Source organism: Rissa tridactyla, chromosome 1, assembly GCF_028500815.1.
Source record: "Rissa tridactyla isolate bRisTri1 chromosome 1, bRisTri1.patW.cur.20221130, whole genome shotgun sequence".
NCBI lineage: Eukaryota > Metazoa > Chordata > Aves > Charadriiformes > Laridae > Rissa > Rissa tridactyla.
The window spans coordinates 23,488,425-23,500,937 of NC_071466.1; the positions used below are offsets into that span (position 1 = coordinate 23,488,425).

General features: G+C 37.1%; 1 protein-coding gene across 4 annotated transcripts in view; it reads left to right on the forward strand.

Annotated features, from left to right (window-relative positions):
* SGCG (sarcoglycan gamma) overlaps positions 1 to 12,513 on the forward strand; it is a 137,332-nt gene that overhangs the window by 28,492 nt on the left and 96,327 nt on the right. For 2 of the 4 annotated variants that reach the window (XM_054202614.1, XM_054202633.1), the window contains exon 2: positions 10,245 to 10,336. The gene's annotated coding sequence lies outside the window, so the exon portion shown is untranslated. Of the gene's footprint in view, positions 1 to 10,244; positions 10,337 to 12,084; positions 12,208 to 12,513 lie in introns of those variants that run through there. The other 2 variants (XM_054202604.1, XM_054202624.1) reach the window with 2 other exon arrangements.

Consider the following 12,513-nt stretch of genomic DNA (forward strand, 5'->3'; position numbering starts at 1 on the left):
GTATCTCAGAGTTTGAAAAGGTTATTGGTTCTGAGGGAGCGATACAGAACCTTCTCTGCGCTGATAATTGAAAATTACCATTTCAGTAAAACAAAAAAAAAAGAATACCCACAGCTCGTTTATGCTTAGTTATCTTTTGGGAACGCAAAGTATAAGGTGGTGTTTTGTTTTTTTTAACTTTTGTTCATAAGAAATTGCCACACTATTAGCTGCGTGTCCGTCTGTTTGTCTTGCTGTTTTTTAGCACATCTTGCTGACTGGGTCCTTTGCCCTCCTCTGGATCTATCCCCTGGGCCTACACAGAATAAGAAGTTGATTTTATGTGGCATTTCCAGTAAGACCATTTAAAAAAATGATTCTAAGGTACTTATATTTTTCATAGAGGAATATAAGTAAGCATGTTAATTTTACTGTTTACTAAACACATCATGAATCTATCTTTGCTTGGCATATTTATTTTCTTAATATGCCGTTTAAAATTTATATAGCCCAAAATATTTTCAGTTAATTATGTTGATTTTTTTGTAATAAATGGGTGTATAACACTGATTTTGTAAGTAAATATGAATTACATTGACATATTTCCTCCATATTTTTTGTTAAACCATAAAATAATTAACAAATGCAAATTACCTGCTTATCTTTACTAGTATAAGAGGAAGATTTAAAGTGGAGCTGGCTGTTTGAGAATGTGTATGCAAATCATTGTTCCAAATGTTCATGATTACTTGAAAAGAAAGCAAGCTATCTAAGGTATAGGCTTACTTTAAGAATATGTCACAAGTAGAAATAATAGTACAAAACAAACAAAAACCACTGATGTAATCCATGAAACCGTACAAATATATTTGGTGTATCTTTTTGAAAACTGTCTTGCCAGATACGGACCAAACAGATAATTAAATGGACTGTGGTTATGTGAAAATTTAAATTTATGCTTACAATTATGTTTGCCATTGATCCCACTGCAATCTAGGAAGTACAAAAAATATATTGTCTAACTCGCGTATACACTTGCAAGATGGTGGCTTGAGAAACCAACTTTGTCACTGTGAGTAATTTGGAGTGGCACAGTGTAACAACTAAAACTTTCTAATTAGTTTTAGAATTATTTAATGTATCTCTCAATGTTAAAACTGTTTAAAATTTAAGGTGTGTGATCTATGATATTTTGTCTGGCCTAGAGTGTAAAGTACTGACATGCAATATGGATAGACAGAATCATAGAATCATGGAATAGTCTGAGTTGGAAGGGACCTTTAAAGGTCATCTAGTCCAACCTCCCCTGCAATCAGCAAGGATGTGTTATTTAGAAAAATACCACAGAATACTTCAAATTTTACAGGGCATTCACATATATTAGAGGGTTTTGTTATTTCATTCATTTTATTGAAACAATAGAAATGTAAGATAGTTAATCAGAAATTGATTGCGTAATTCTTTAAAGTCCGTATCACGAAGTCTACATATAATGCTTCGTGCACACCATTTCCTATATATATCTCTGTATCCTGATCCACATCTATTTGATTAAAATACATAGATGTAATATATAGATCCTTATATAATTTGCCATTCTAAACCATGGTTTGAGGATTAACCAAGTATCTGTCCAAGACTGTCCATATATTTATCTCAGATTATTTGAGCATGAGTGAAGAAACAGCATCGCCATCACCAGTTCCATGAAGAGAAGGCAGCTGGTACTTGCCAGAGAACCACTGACTGGCAACGAGAGGTGCATTAGATCTGTTCTTTTGCAGTGAAAGACAAGGGAAGGATACAAGGTCCTTGCAATATACGTGGATATAAAATGCTACTTGAGCACAGACATACAATTATATGCATAAGAATCTCTTTTTATCTGTTGGCCTCTCCTATAGAGGTTACATTGTATGATTAAATGGGTCCACTAATTTCCTGTATCATCTTGGGGAATGTGTTACTGGAGAATGTTCAGTGTGTACAGATTTGTTTCTCATAGAGGTAGTCTTCCAAATCTTAAAGGCTATTCTGCTTAACCTGTAACCTCCATGTTAAGCATCAAGAGCAGAGGTGGTATCTGCCTGTGGCAGATTGCCTACTAAAACAGCAACCCCAAAATGTTCCTTCTTTGTTCAGGGTCTGTCTCTTGTGGCAGTGAGATTACTTCCATTAGTTGATCTCAGAATAAGGTCAAACTTTCCTACAGTACTTTCCTGCTCTTGTCCTGGTCTTTCAATGTATGGCCTTCACATGAAGTGTCGTTACAATCCACCCCAAGGATTGAACAACTTCCCCAGCAACAGTCTTAAGACCTTTTTGTTCAGCTCCTTCCAAACAGTTTCTGAATGTGGAACCTGAAGATGAGTCATTGACTTCATGTTTGGCAGTCACTTGGCCACCCATGTGGCTTCAGGAAGAGTATTCCTGTGTGCTGCTGGATGCTGAATATCACAAATACAACACTCAGTTTCCGTCTTCCCTGACTTCCCGGTCTTCAGCTAATGACTTATGCAGGGACCCCGTCATGGAAATTTGTGTGGCTGGAGGCAACTTCTCTTCTGTCCCTGAGTGTCAAAGTACCAAACGCTCCTTGATTCAGTCTTAAAAATTTAAGGAGAACACAAGGATCCACAAATATTGCTTTTCTTCCTGTACCATTCTCTGGAGAAAATCTGAATATAGTATTGGCCAGAACTTTTCTTCTTGAACTATTTCGGTAGTCTAAAAAAACACCATCACTTTTGTTTCCTCTCCTGTGGCGGCCAGTAGAGACTTGGGGAATTCTGGGAGATATCTGTATATATTGTGACATGCATACAGGTATGTATCGGGCTATATGTCTGTTTCATTCATTTTTTTTCTTCTTTTGGGGCTATTGTATAGAAGGCAGCCAAGGAGGATCAGATTTTATAAGAAATAAGAACTAGTAGCTATTGTTAGTAAACCAATATGTCCTTGACTTTAAAAAAAGCTTAAATCCAAGCACATCAAACACAGTTAATTAGGAAAGAGAAGTACATTAAGTATCCACTAGAGTTTGTTTGAGAATATAAAAATTAAGCGGCCAAGCCCAGAATCAAATTTTAAGGATCCTACAAGGCCGGTAAAACCAGTTAATTATAAAGTATAACAACCACTAATAAGGAAAAGGAGCCCCAAAGATTCTGAAAATCGTTCTGAAAATCTGAAAGGCTTGGTTGGCACTGACTACTCATATGTTGCTAGTCATCCGTTAAGGCCTCTTCCTGTCAATATTCCAGGAAACATGACTAATACTTCGTTAGAAAATGCTACGAACAGTGCAGAGAGCTGTAAGTCATGGTTGAACTGGGTATGCAGGGAATTGTACTGTGAATAAAAGGGTCCATTCTGTTTTGTGCAGTAGCTGACCATGACACCACACTTTTACACTGATTGTGGTGCTTGTCTGCTCTGATGGATTAAAAAAAACGTAACGGAGTAGGTCAGAGGCTGTCAAACACCTTTATCTTAGGAAATGGACAGTGATTTTCTGGAAGTTCATAGAATCATAGAATGGCTGGAGTTGGAAGGGACCTTAAAGATCACCCAGTCACCCACTGCTGCTGGAGAAGAGAGTTGCTGCCTCCCAGCAGCTGGGAGTGGGACTGATAAGCTGCTCTGGGACTGGGTTGCTAAGCTCCAGGTCCAAATGTCAGACAGCAGCACTGCTACGACAGAGTGGACCAAGCCCAGATGAAAAACTAGATCAGCTCAACATAATGTGACAAAAGTATTTCATCTCTGCTTTCAAAAAGTCCAGTTAAATAGAATCATAGAACGGTTCGGGTTGGAAGGGACCTTAAAGATCATCTAGTTCCAACCCCCCTGCCCTGGGCAGGGACACCTGCCACTAGACCAGGCTGCTCAAAGCCCCATCCAGCCTGGCCTTGAACACCTCCAGGGATGGGGGCATCCACAGCTTCTCTGGGCATCCTGTTCCAGTGTCTCACCACCCTCACAGTAAAGAATTTCTTCCTAATATCTAATCTAAATCTCCCGTCTTTCAGTTTCAAACCGTTACCCCTCATCCTGTCGCTACACTCCTGATAAAGAGTCCCTCCCCATCCTTCCTGTAGGCACCTTTAGGTCCTGGAAGGCTGCTATAAGGTCTCCCTGGAGCCTTCTCTGAGAACAACCCCAACTCTCTCAGCCTGTCCTCAGAAGAGAAGTGCTCCAGCCCTCTCATCGTCTGTGGCTGTCCTCTGGACCTGCTCCAACAGGCCCAAGTTGTTTCCTACTGGAGGGGCTGATCAGCAGCTTGGGTCTATGGCGCTGCAGTCATTTGCTAACAGCCAATGGGCTGGGTGTTTTGACTGCAGAGCTAAAAATGAAGCAGCCTGCCTAGGTGGTGTAGTTACCCAGACAGTGAAGGAGATGATCATATGAAGTAGGATGCAGCTGTTCTCACTTTAGCAGATGCAAATCCAACTAAGTGTGAGGAGTAGAGATGTAAAGTAAAATGTTTTGACTAAATAACAGGGGAAAGGACTTCTAACCATAACTCTTTAACCATAACCAACCATTACATTGACTAGTTATTCTGAAGCTATTATGAATTACTAGTTCACTAAAGGAGAAACTTAGGCTTTTGTTGGTAATGTTTATTACTAAGATCAAATCAATTGTCTCCTGTTTTGCCCAATGAGAGCAGCTCAGTAGAACCTACTTTTGTTGCCCATTTCTGTATTTGGCTTTTCTTTTTTTATTTTTTTTTTTCCAAAATAGCATGTCAGGATGGGATACCCAATTCTAATAAACGTTGCTCCGGATAGCACTCCAGAAAGAATGCTAGGCATGCTTTTATTTCTTTAAACTAATTCAGCTATTTATTTTCCAAGTGTGTTATAACTTTGCTTAATAAGGTAGGGCGTCAGATTCTTAAAGGCTGCCAAAATTATCAATTTATATCTGTCAGTTTTAAGTCAACAGTTTTACTATAGTTACTCTGCTTGCTGTGGTTACCCACCGTTCAGCCTCCTGGATAACCCTTCAAAATTCTAGATAATTACACTATTCCCGTACCTAATTTATGCATTTCAGTCAAACAAGAAATAGCTTATGGTCTGTTCCCTGGTTGATTATAGATTCTTCTGTATTAAAAGGGCTACACTTATAATTTACTTACTTATGCCAGGTGGCAAGTTCCTAATTAAATACACTTTTCATGTGCCTAATTTTTCTGCTTGCTTTTCGGCAAAGCTAAAATCTCAGTGGGGCCAACAGATTGTTGGGGTATATTATTAACAATAATTGTTATTTTTACAGTCTTTGTAGTGAGTGGTAGCTCAGAAATGATCTGATGGATCAAGGGCTGTGACTTAACCTTTGGTACTAAAGCTCTACCTCTGTACAAGTTCTGAACTTCAAAAGCAGACTCTTAAAGATGATTTGCTGTACACTTCTACTCTTGCTCTTTAAAGGGCTGTTTGAGTTTCTACCAAAGAAGGTCAGAGCACAAATTGCTATTTTATTGTTGTGGTTGGTGAGAAAAGTTGTTTGTCCTTTTTCTGCTTCCTTTCCATTGGTCTTTTTGTCTTCCTCGAACATGAGAAGGGATAAAAACTCCTGAGGATCTCAGCTAAACGCTGAGCTTCTATCGTCTGCCTGATGAGGACCATCATCTTGACCCAGAAAAGTGACTCTGGGTTAAGTACTTCAGCCTGGGAGTCTTAAAGATGGTTCAGTACGCAGTCTTCATGAAGTGATCTCAGGAAATCATCAATCAAATTATATTTTAAAATATAGCTGCATTTTGTTAACCAAAGATTGGCGAGGCCTTCAAGGTGAGGAATCCTTTCTGTGAACTGTCTTGCTGGGTTGACTCTACCTGTGTGGTACAGGTCTAAACGGACCTTAGCAGTTTAGAAGCGAGGGGCTCAGACTCAGTTACAGAGTGAAAAATGGAAACGCTACAAAATACTGTATGCTTCTAGTTTCTGAAATAATAGCTGACGTATATGTGTTTTAAGCTGCTTCACTTTGGAGCACTAAAAATGCTTTTTATTGTGCCTTTTCTCCGCCCCTCCTCCCCCCCCATTTTTGGTATTTTAAAATGCTAAGGCTTTTTTCCCTGACATTCTTTTAGTGAGTCATCAGGTGTAGTATGATTTTGAGTGCAAAATTAAGAGTAATCTACTTCAGAACAGTTTTACAATGGCAACTTGTAAAATGGAAAATCATTAATCATTCAGTGTTTTATAGCATAGTTTTAAAGGAAAAGTAAAATGCTTTGGGAATATTACTTTTTTTTGGCTACCAAAGAAAACTGCGGGAGATAATCAGTATTGGATAAAAGCATTTCCGACACTGTCTGCAAGAAATTGTTTCATTCAGTAACAGTGGAAATATGTCTGATTTCAGAGAATCCATTATTTGGTTATAATGCGGCATATACTATGCAAACTGTTGAAGAAAAGTGTATTGTTGTGTCCAGTAGCTAATTCATCCTACAGCATGCGATGCCAATGTAGACATAGGTGGGTATGGCAGATTGCCTAACTTCGGGCCTTTTTGTTCTTCTTACTTGCTGTGTTCCATTAACAAGAGTGACTGAATCAGGTAAGACCTCATGGAAGCAGAGAAGGTTGTTCATTCCTTAAAGGACATTGAAAAATACTCCAGAAAAGGCAATGTCAGAAAACACAAGTTTACCAAGGAGTAAAAAGGCAGAGAGAAACATGGCAAGAGTCTAGGAGCCTGCAGCTCCAGAGGAACAGCCAAGAGGAGAAATTGCTGCAAAGGCCACAGAGCTGCAAGTCAGATTTCACAGGTGATAAAATGGAAACCTCCTTGATTCTGGAGGAAACTTCAGGGTTTCCCAGAACTCATAAAATTGCTGAGGGGACAGACATCAGGTCTGAAATCCAGGATTTTCTTTAAGCAAGGGTTCTCTCTGACCAAAGAGAAATGAGCAGGAAATTACCTGTTTGTAGGCTTTCCTCTATTTATGTTTTGCCTTACCTGGCTGCTTCCAGGTTCTCTATTTAAAAAAAAAAAAAAAAAAAAAAAGAGTTATATTTTATCGTGTAACTGAGATTTAAAAACTTCTGATTTACTCTGAGGAGCTCGTTGTAAGTGAAAGTTCTAAGCAGATCCTCTGCAAAGTTCTGTTTTATATGTGTAAATATAAAGACAGATTGTTTAGAAATAGATCATGTAACTTCCTTATACAGCTGAAGCCTTCAGTTATTCCTGTTTGTCTTCTACACTGAATATTCATCAAAACATGTGAACATGAGCAATCATGTACAATGAAAATTTTTAAAGCTTCTTTTTTGTCTAGATTATTGCTAAATAAAATTTAGGTATAGATTCTGTATGTGCTTGTTTTGCACACATTGATTTATACTAACATCCCCATTTCTCTTGGAGCAAGATTTAGTTAGGTAAATGACTACATTTTACATATTAGCTAAAACTTACTTTTGGGTTAACTCCTCCTTCATTTTTATTTATTTTCTTCTGCTTTCTTCTGTTAGCTTTCAAATTTCAGTTTATTTTTTGGAAGTACTTCTAAGATTATGAAAGCTGAACCTGTGCAACAAAAGAAATTAAGAATTATTGAGAATTTATTAATTTAATTTATACTAGCTAAACAGCCACTCTGACTTATTCTCTCTCATTGAGCATTCATGCTAGTCTGTAGTATGACCATCGCACAAGAACTTTTTCCAGTTGTTTAACAGGGAAGAAGCACTTTATTAACACTTCATCTTTTCTCATAAATATTTAACTAGTGTTCCATCTTTTTATCATGGTTATTGATGACTGCAGTTTTAAGAAAATTAAACTAAGGCAGGTTCCTCCTATGGAAATAATTCAATAGTGAGTTTCTCCAAATATAAAATTACAATCCACTAAAACTTTCTGGGCATTGAGTCTGTCAGGGAATGAGCTCAGGGACCGTGATTCCTGTTACAGTGTCCTGGCCAGAGCACTGTAATTTTCATATTTCCACTTCTCTTCTCCTAAATCTTTTGGAACAGGAGACACTTTTCTTGGGTGCCTAAATCCTTTTTTTTTTTTTTTTTTTTTTCTCTCGTGCTTCCTGCCTTTCTGGGAAGATGCGTGCTGGTACTGAATGAAAAAACCTGTTCTAACTAATGAAGTAGACACTGAATCACAGGATTTAAACATAGTTTTACATGATTTTGTATGCTATTATTTCAAATGCAGATTAGATACATCTGCTTTATTACATCAGAAATACATATTATGTTACTGAAAAATAACATTTAATGATAAAATAAATCAGGGGAACTTTTATATCTCTCGGTCAGTTATACTTCTGATATGTCTGTGGGTAGGGAAGGCAAAAAGAAATAGGAAAAAAGCAAAAGAGAGTGGTAAACTCATCATATTCTTTAGGGTTTGTATCTGTACAAAGCTTTATGCAATATGAGAATACGGGTACAGATGCAGAGCTTCCAAGACCTATTAAACCTATTCGACCATGGAGTGTCAGTCATTCAGTTTTCTGTTTTATACAGCCACCTATACTGGGTGATAGCCATGCATTTCACTTGAATTCTTCAGATACCGCAAGGCAGAAGACTAGACTATTCTGCTCTGGACGTTTAGTGGGTTTGGGGATTTTGCTGGTGTTTTAGTGAAGGACAAGTGATGTAAAAGGAAATGTAATGACCAAAGAACGGGAAACATGGTTCTCTGTTGATTGTCAGTGTTGTTGACATCTGTTGTAGAAGTGATTTGACAGACTGTATTGAATACAACTGTAAGTACACTGTTCTGCCTGTCACAGAGTGCTTGCAGATGGAGCTGTGAGTAGCTGCACAGTGAATCATACCCTAAAATAAAAATGCCAGTGCACAAAATAATGAACCTCTTAGAAAGTGCTTTACTCTACTCCCCTGACCAGAATATTGTAGACTTTCATATAAACCGAAGTACACATTTCTGGTTTTCTTCCTGAGAAAAAGCTAACACTTCACTTTCTCAAGCCAACAGTAGTTGAATTTCATACTTAGGAGAATTCTTGAATTGTACCAGCCGTGCAATAGGACAAAATCATTCCAAATCTACTTGGACATTTGAAGTTTGGTGGGATTTTTTTTTCTCCCCAGTACTAAGGTAGGCAACATCTTCTGCCTTTAAGATACTACTACAGCAGGGACTCTCCATTGCATCTTCCAGTCTGCACGCAAGCCACAGACTCCAAATTAGTCTTCCCTTCCTCAGCTGGACTCTTTGAAAGGGTCTACAAACCTGAGCTTGCTTTATTGCTCTTAGAAAAGCAGTTTGTGCTGCCTTACCCCTGTTCCAGTTCACCTGTCAGGCTCATCTTCCCACAGAGTACAGCAGCGAGCGCAAAGCAGACGTGCAGCTTTTCACTTGCTGCCTCGCTGCTTAACCTCTTTAAAGGGTCGTACAGAATTAAACCCACAGAAAGTAAATAGCTTTTAATCAAATTGTGCGAAGGTGAAATCCAAGCAGAAGATCCAAGAGGAAGAGGAGCGTGGCAGCAACGAGCTGAAGCAGATATTGAAGTACTGCTAAGTGTGTTAGTGTAGAAGTATATATAACAAGTAAGGCAGTAGACCCACAGCCAGCTGTTTGTGCTCATAAATGGAAAAAATTCTATAAACCAGACTCTAGGACCTGCTGTGCACTGACACGATGGGCAGTTGGATACTTATTTATAATAAGTCGTCTTATTTTCATCTTGTCTTGCATAGTGATTTTCAGATTTTTCTGTTTTGTTTATTCTTGTTCATACTCTAATAAAACATAAATATTCTGAGTTTCAAAGCTTTTTTGGACCTCCTTATAGATATCATTTTAATGAGACGGTCTGGGCGGGTCTCCCTTAAAACCTTGTATATTCGGGGGTCCGGCGCTTATATTCCAAAAGGTTCCTATTGGAGTATTTTCCACCTTGTTTAACTATTACTGAAGTAATTGTTCGTTATACTAATGCATTCTAATGCTAGATGGAATTTTAAACAGAAATATTTTTATTATTTTTCTCATAGATTTTTGATGAATATTTATCTCTCATTACTGTAAACTGTGCTGTCATGAACATTTGCAGTCCAAACACGTTTTGGGTGTACAGTGTATCATTTGAGTTCCACAATTTTAAGCTCAGTGGATTTTGGTCCATCACTTGTAAGAAGTTGTCAGTTAAAGTAGTCAGGAGGGCAGTTCAGGAATATGTCCTCTTTCCCTATACTCATGAAAATTTTTCCTTTCTCTTTCTATTCTTTGCATTTAAATAGGAAGACAGCTGCCTTCAGATGATACAGAACTCATTAACAGTTGCTCTTGCTTCAGTCCTGCTTCATGAGAACTTCAGAAGATACTAACTGAGGTATTTGTTCTTTTCATTTTTAGAATTTCTACTTTGCAGATGTTAGGTAGAAGAGCAGACGAAAGACATAATGAATCTAGCCAAAGAGTAATCATATGTAGAAAATAACACGAAAGGTCTGTCCATAAAGAAAGCTGCTGGGTGATACAGTCTAACCTCTTTCTATAGCTGGGCGCTATGTTAGTCAATCTTTTTTTATAAATTGATAAATCAAATAAATAAAAATATGCCAAAAGGAAACATATCAAAATGCCGTTAAAATGTTGCTTTTGGGGGATCTTCTATCCAGTTTTAGCTGATCCTCAGCTTTTCTCCAAGAATGGACAAAAGATTTTGCAGGAAATCCCTAGACATGAATACCCAATCGTCTAAATAATGACTGAATAATGAACCCTTCCAAACTGTCTGGCATTTATAGTTTTCTTCCTCTAATACTTGCAGGGAATTTCAATTCGAGAAGAGCTTTGATGTTAACAGAATATACAAATGCTTTCCTCCCAGTTTATCTTTCATAAATCCATGAGATTAAATATAATGGCTGTTTTAAAGATATTGATAAATATTTTATTATGAAAAATATTTGTCATTTTTGTCAGATACCAGTGAATTAATTCCTTTATGCAGAAAAGAACTTCTCCATTTGTATATGTAAACAGAGTCTGATAAAGGATTAATGGCCACAGAATTCATAAAGGGAAAAATGTATCTTGTAAGCCAGTTGGATTTGTGTCAGACCTAAATTTATGATCTGCAGCTGTTGAACGTCTGATAGGAGCTTCATCTTCTAGAGCGTGATAACAGTGTGAGTGCATGGCTAGAAAAAAGGAAACGTTGTGCTTTGGGAAATGAAATTGTCCAAACATATGGATGATGATTGCAATGCTTCACATAGCACAAAACTTTATTCTATAAATCTTAGAAATGTATGTTTTAATGCTTTTTTAAAATGCAGACAGCTACCAGCACAGATTCTAAAATATCGTAGGATGAACAGAAAGTCTTTTGGTCAGTGTTTGTAGTCAGTTTAATGTAAGTAGTGCCAGGCTGGAATTCTTGTTTCTGCATTAGAGAACTCAAAGCTTAAATAGCACTGAAAAAAGATCTCTCAAAATTCCTATAATATCCTAATGTAATAGATGCAACTTTGTTTTTAATTGCTCTTGGTATTTATATGCGTCTTTCTTAATTACCAAGAATGGCTTAACTTTTTTGGAAAGGTCGGTAATTGTTACTGTAGTTATTGTACAAAATTCATATGTACTATTTTAGGTACATTATAATATATGTATTTCCTTTTTTTAAAGAGACTTTATATACCAGCCGGTGTAGATTATAGTGAGAATAATATTAGCATTAAAATTAAAAGTTTTCAGAAAAATGAGTATTAAAATTCAGTTGGATGTTACATACGGATTCAGAAAAGAAAGCAGAAGTCTTTTTTGGTTCTAATTTTGCAATGTGTGCTGTTAGCAGCTGACTAGGTTTTCACGTGCAGATTCTATGAAGTGCTGCATATTCTCAGATTTTAATAAAGCAGTTGGCATTATGTGACAGGTTGGGCCATTTTAGTATGCTTGGTTATGCCTTACAGTGGGGCAGTTCATTTCTGGAGTCAGTATACAACTATTTGAGCAGTAGAATTAGCGGCTTATGTCACAGATTATAATTAGCTGTGTCTGTATGCCAAAGCAACAGGATGGAATGCAAAACACAGCCAAACATGTGAACAAATTTTCTTCCAGTGATATTTGGCCAGGCCTAAAATATCTTCCACTCCAGATTTGAAAGTAGTGGAAAAGTTAGACAATTAGCTCTTGAGAAGAGACAGATTGTAGTTTATTCAGAAGTCCAAATTGTTTCAGATCTCTAAGGTAAGTAGCAATTTTTAAGATTTCTTTTTACGTCTGTGTTAAAATAATAGCATATTAATAATTGAGTTGGTTTTTGTTTGTTACATGCATGTATTGAGCTTCTCCCCGGTCTGATTTTCTGTGCAACGTTTCAGGCTGATACTGCCCTCATTTAAGGATCATGTTAATGCTTATGTGATTTATTTTAGGACCTAAATTTAAGTGTTCATTTTTATATACAATTATTATTTTAGATTCTGATAGTTTAATTATCCTTTTTTTTACAATTAAATGCAGTATTAGGTTGCATAGTTTAAACTTGCCCTT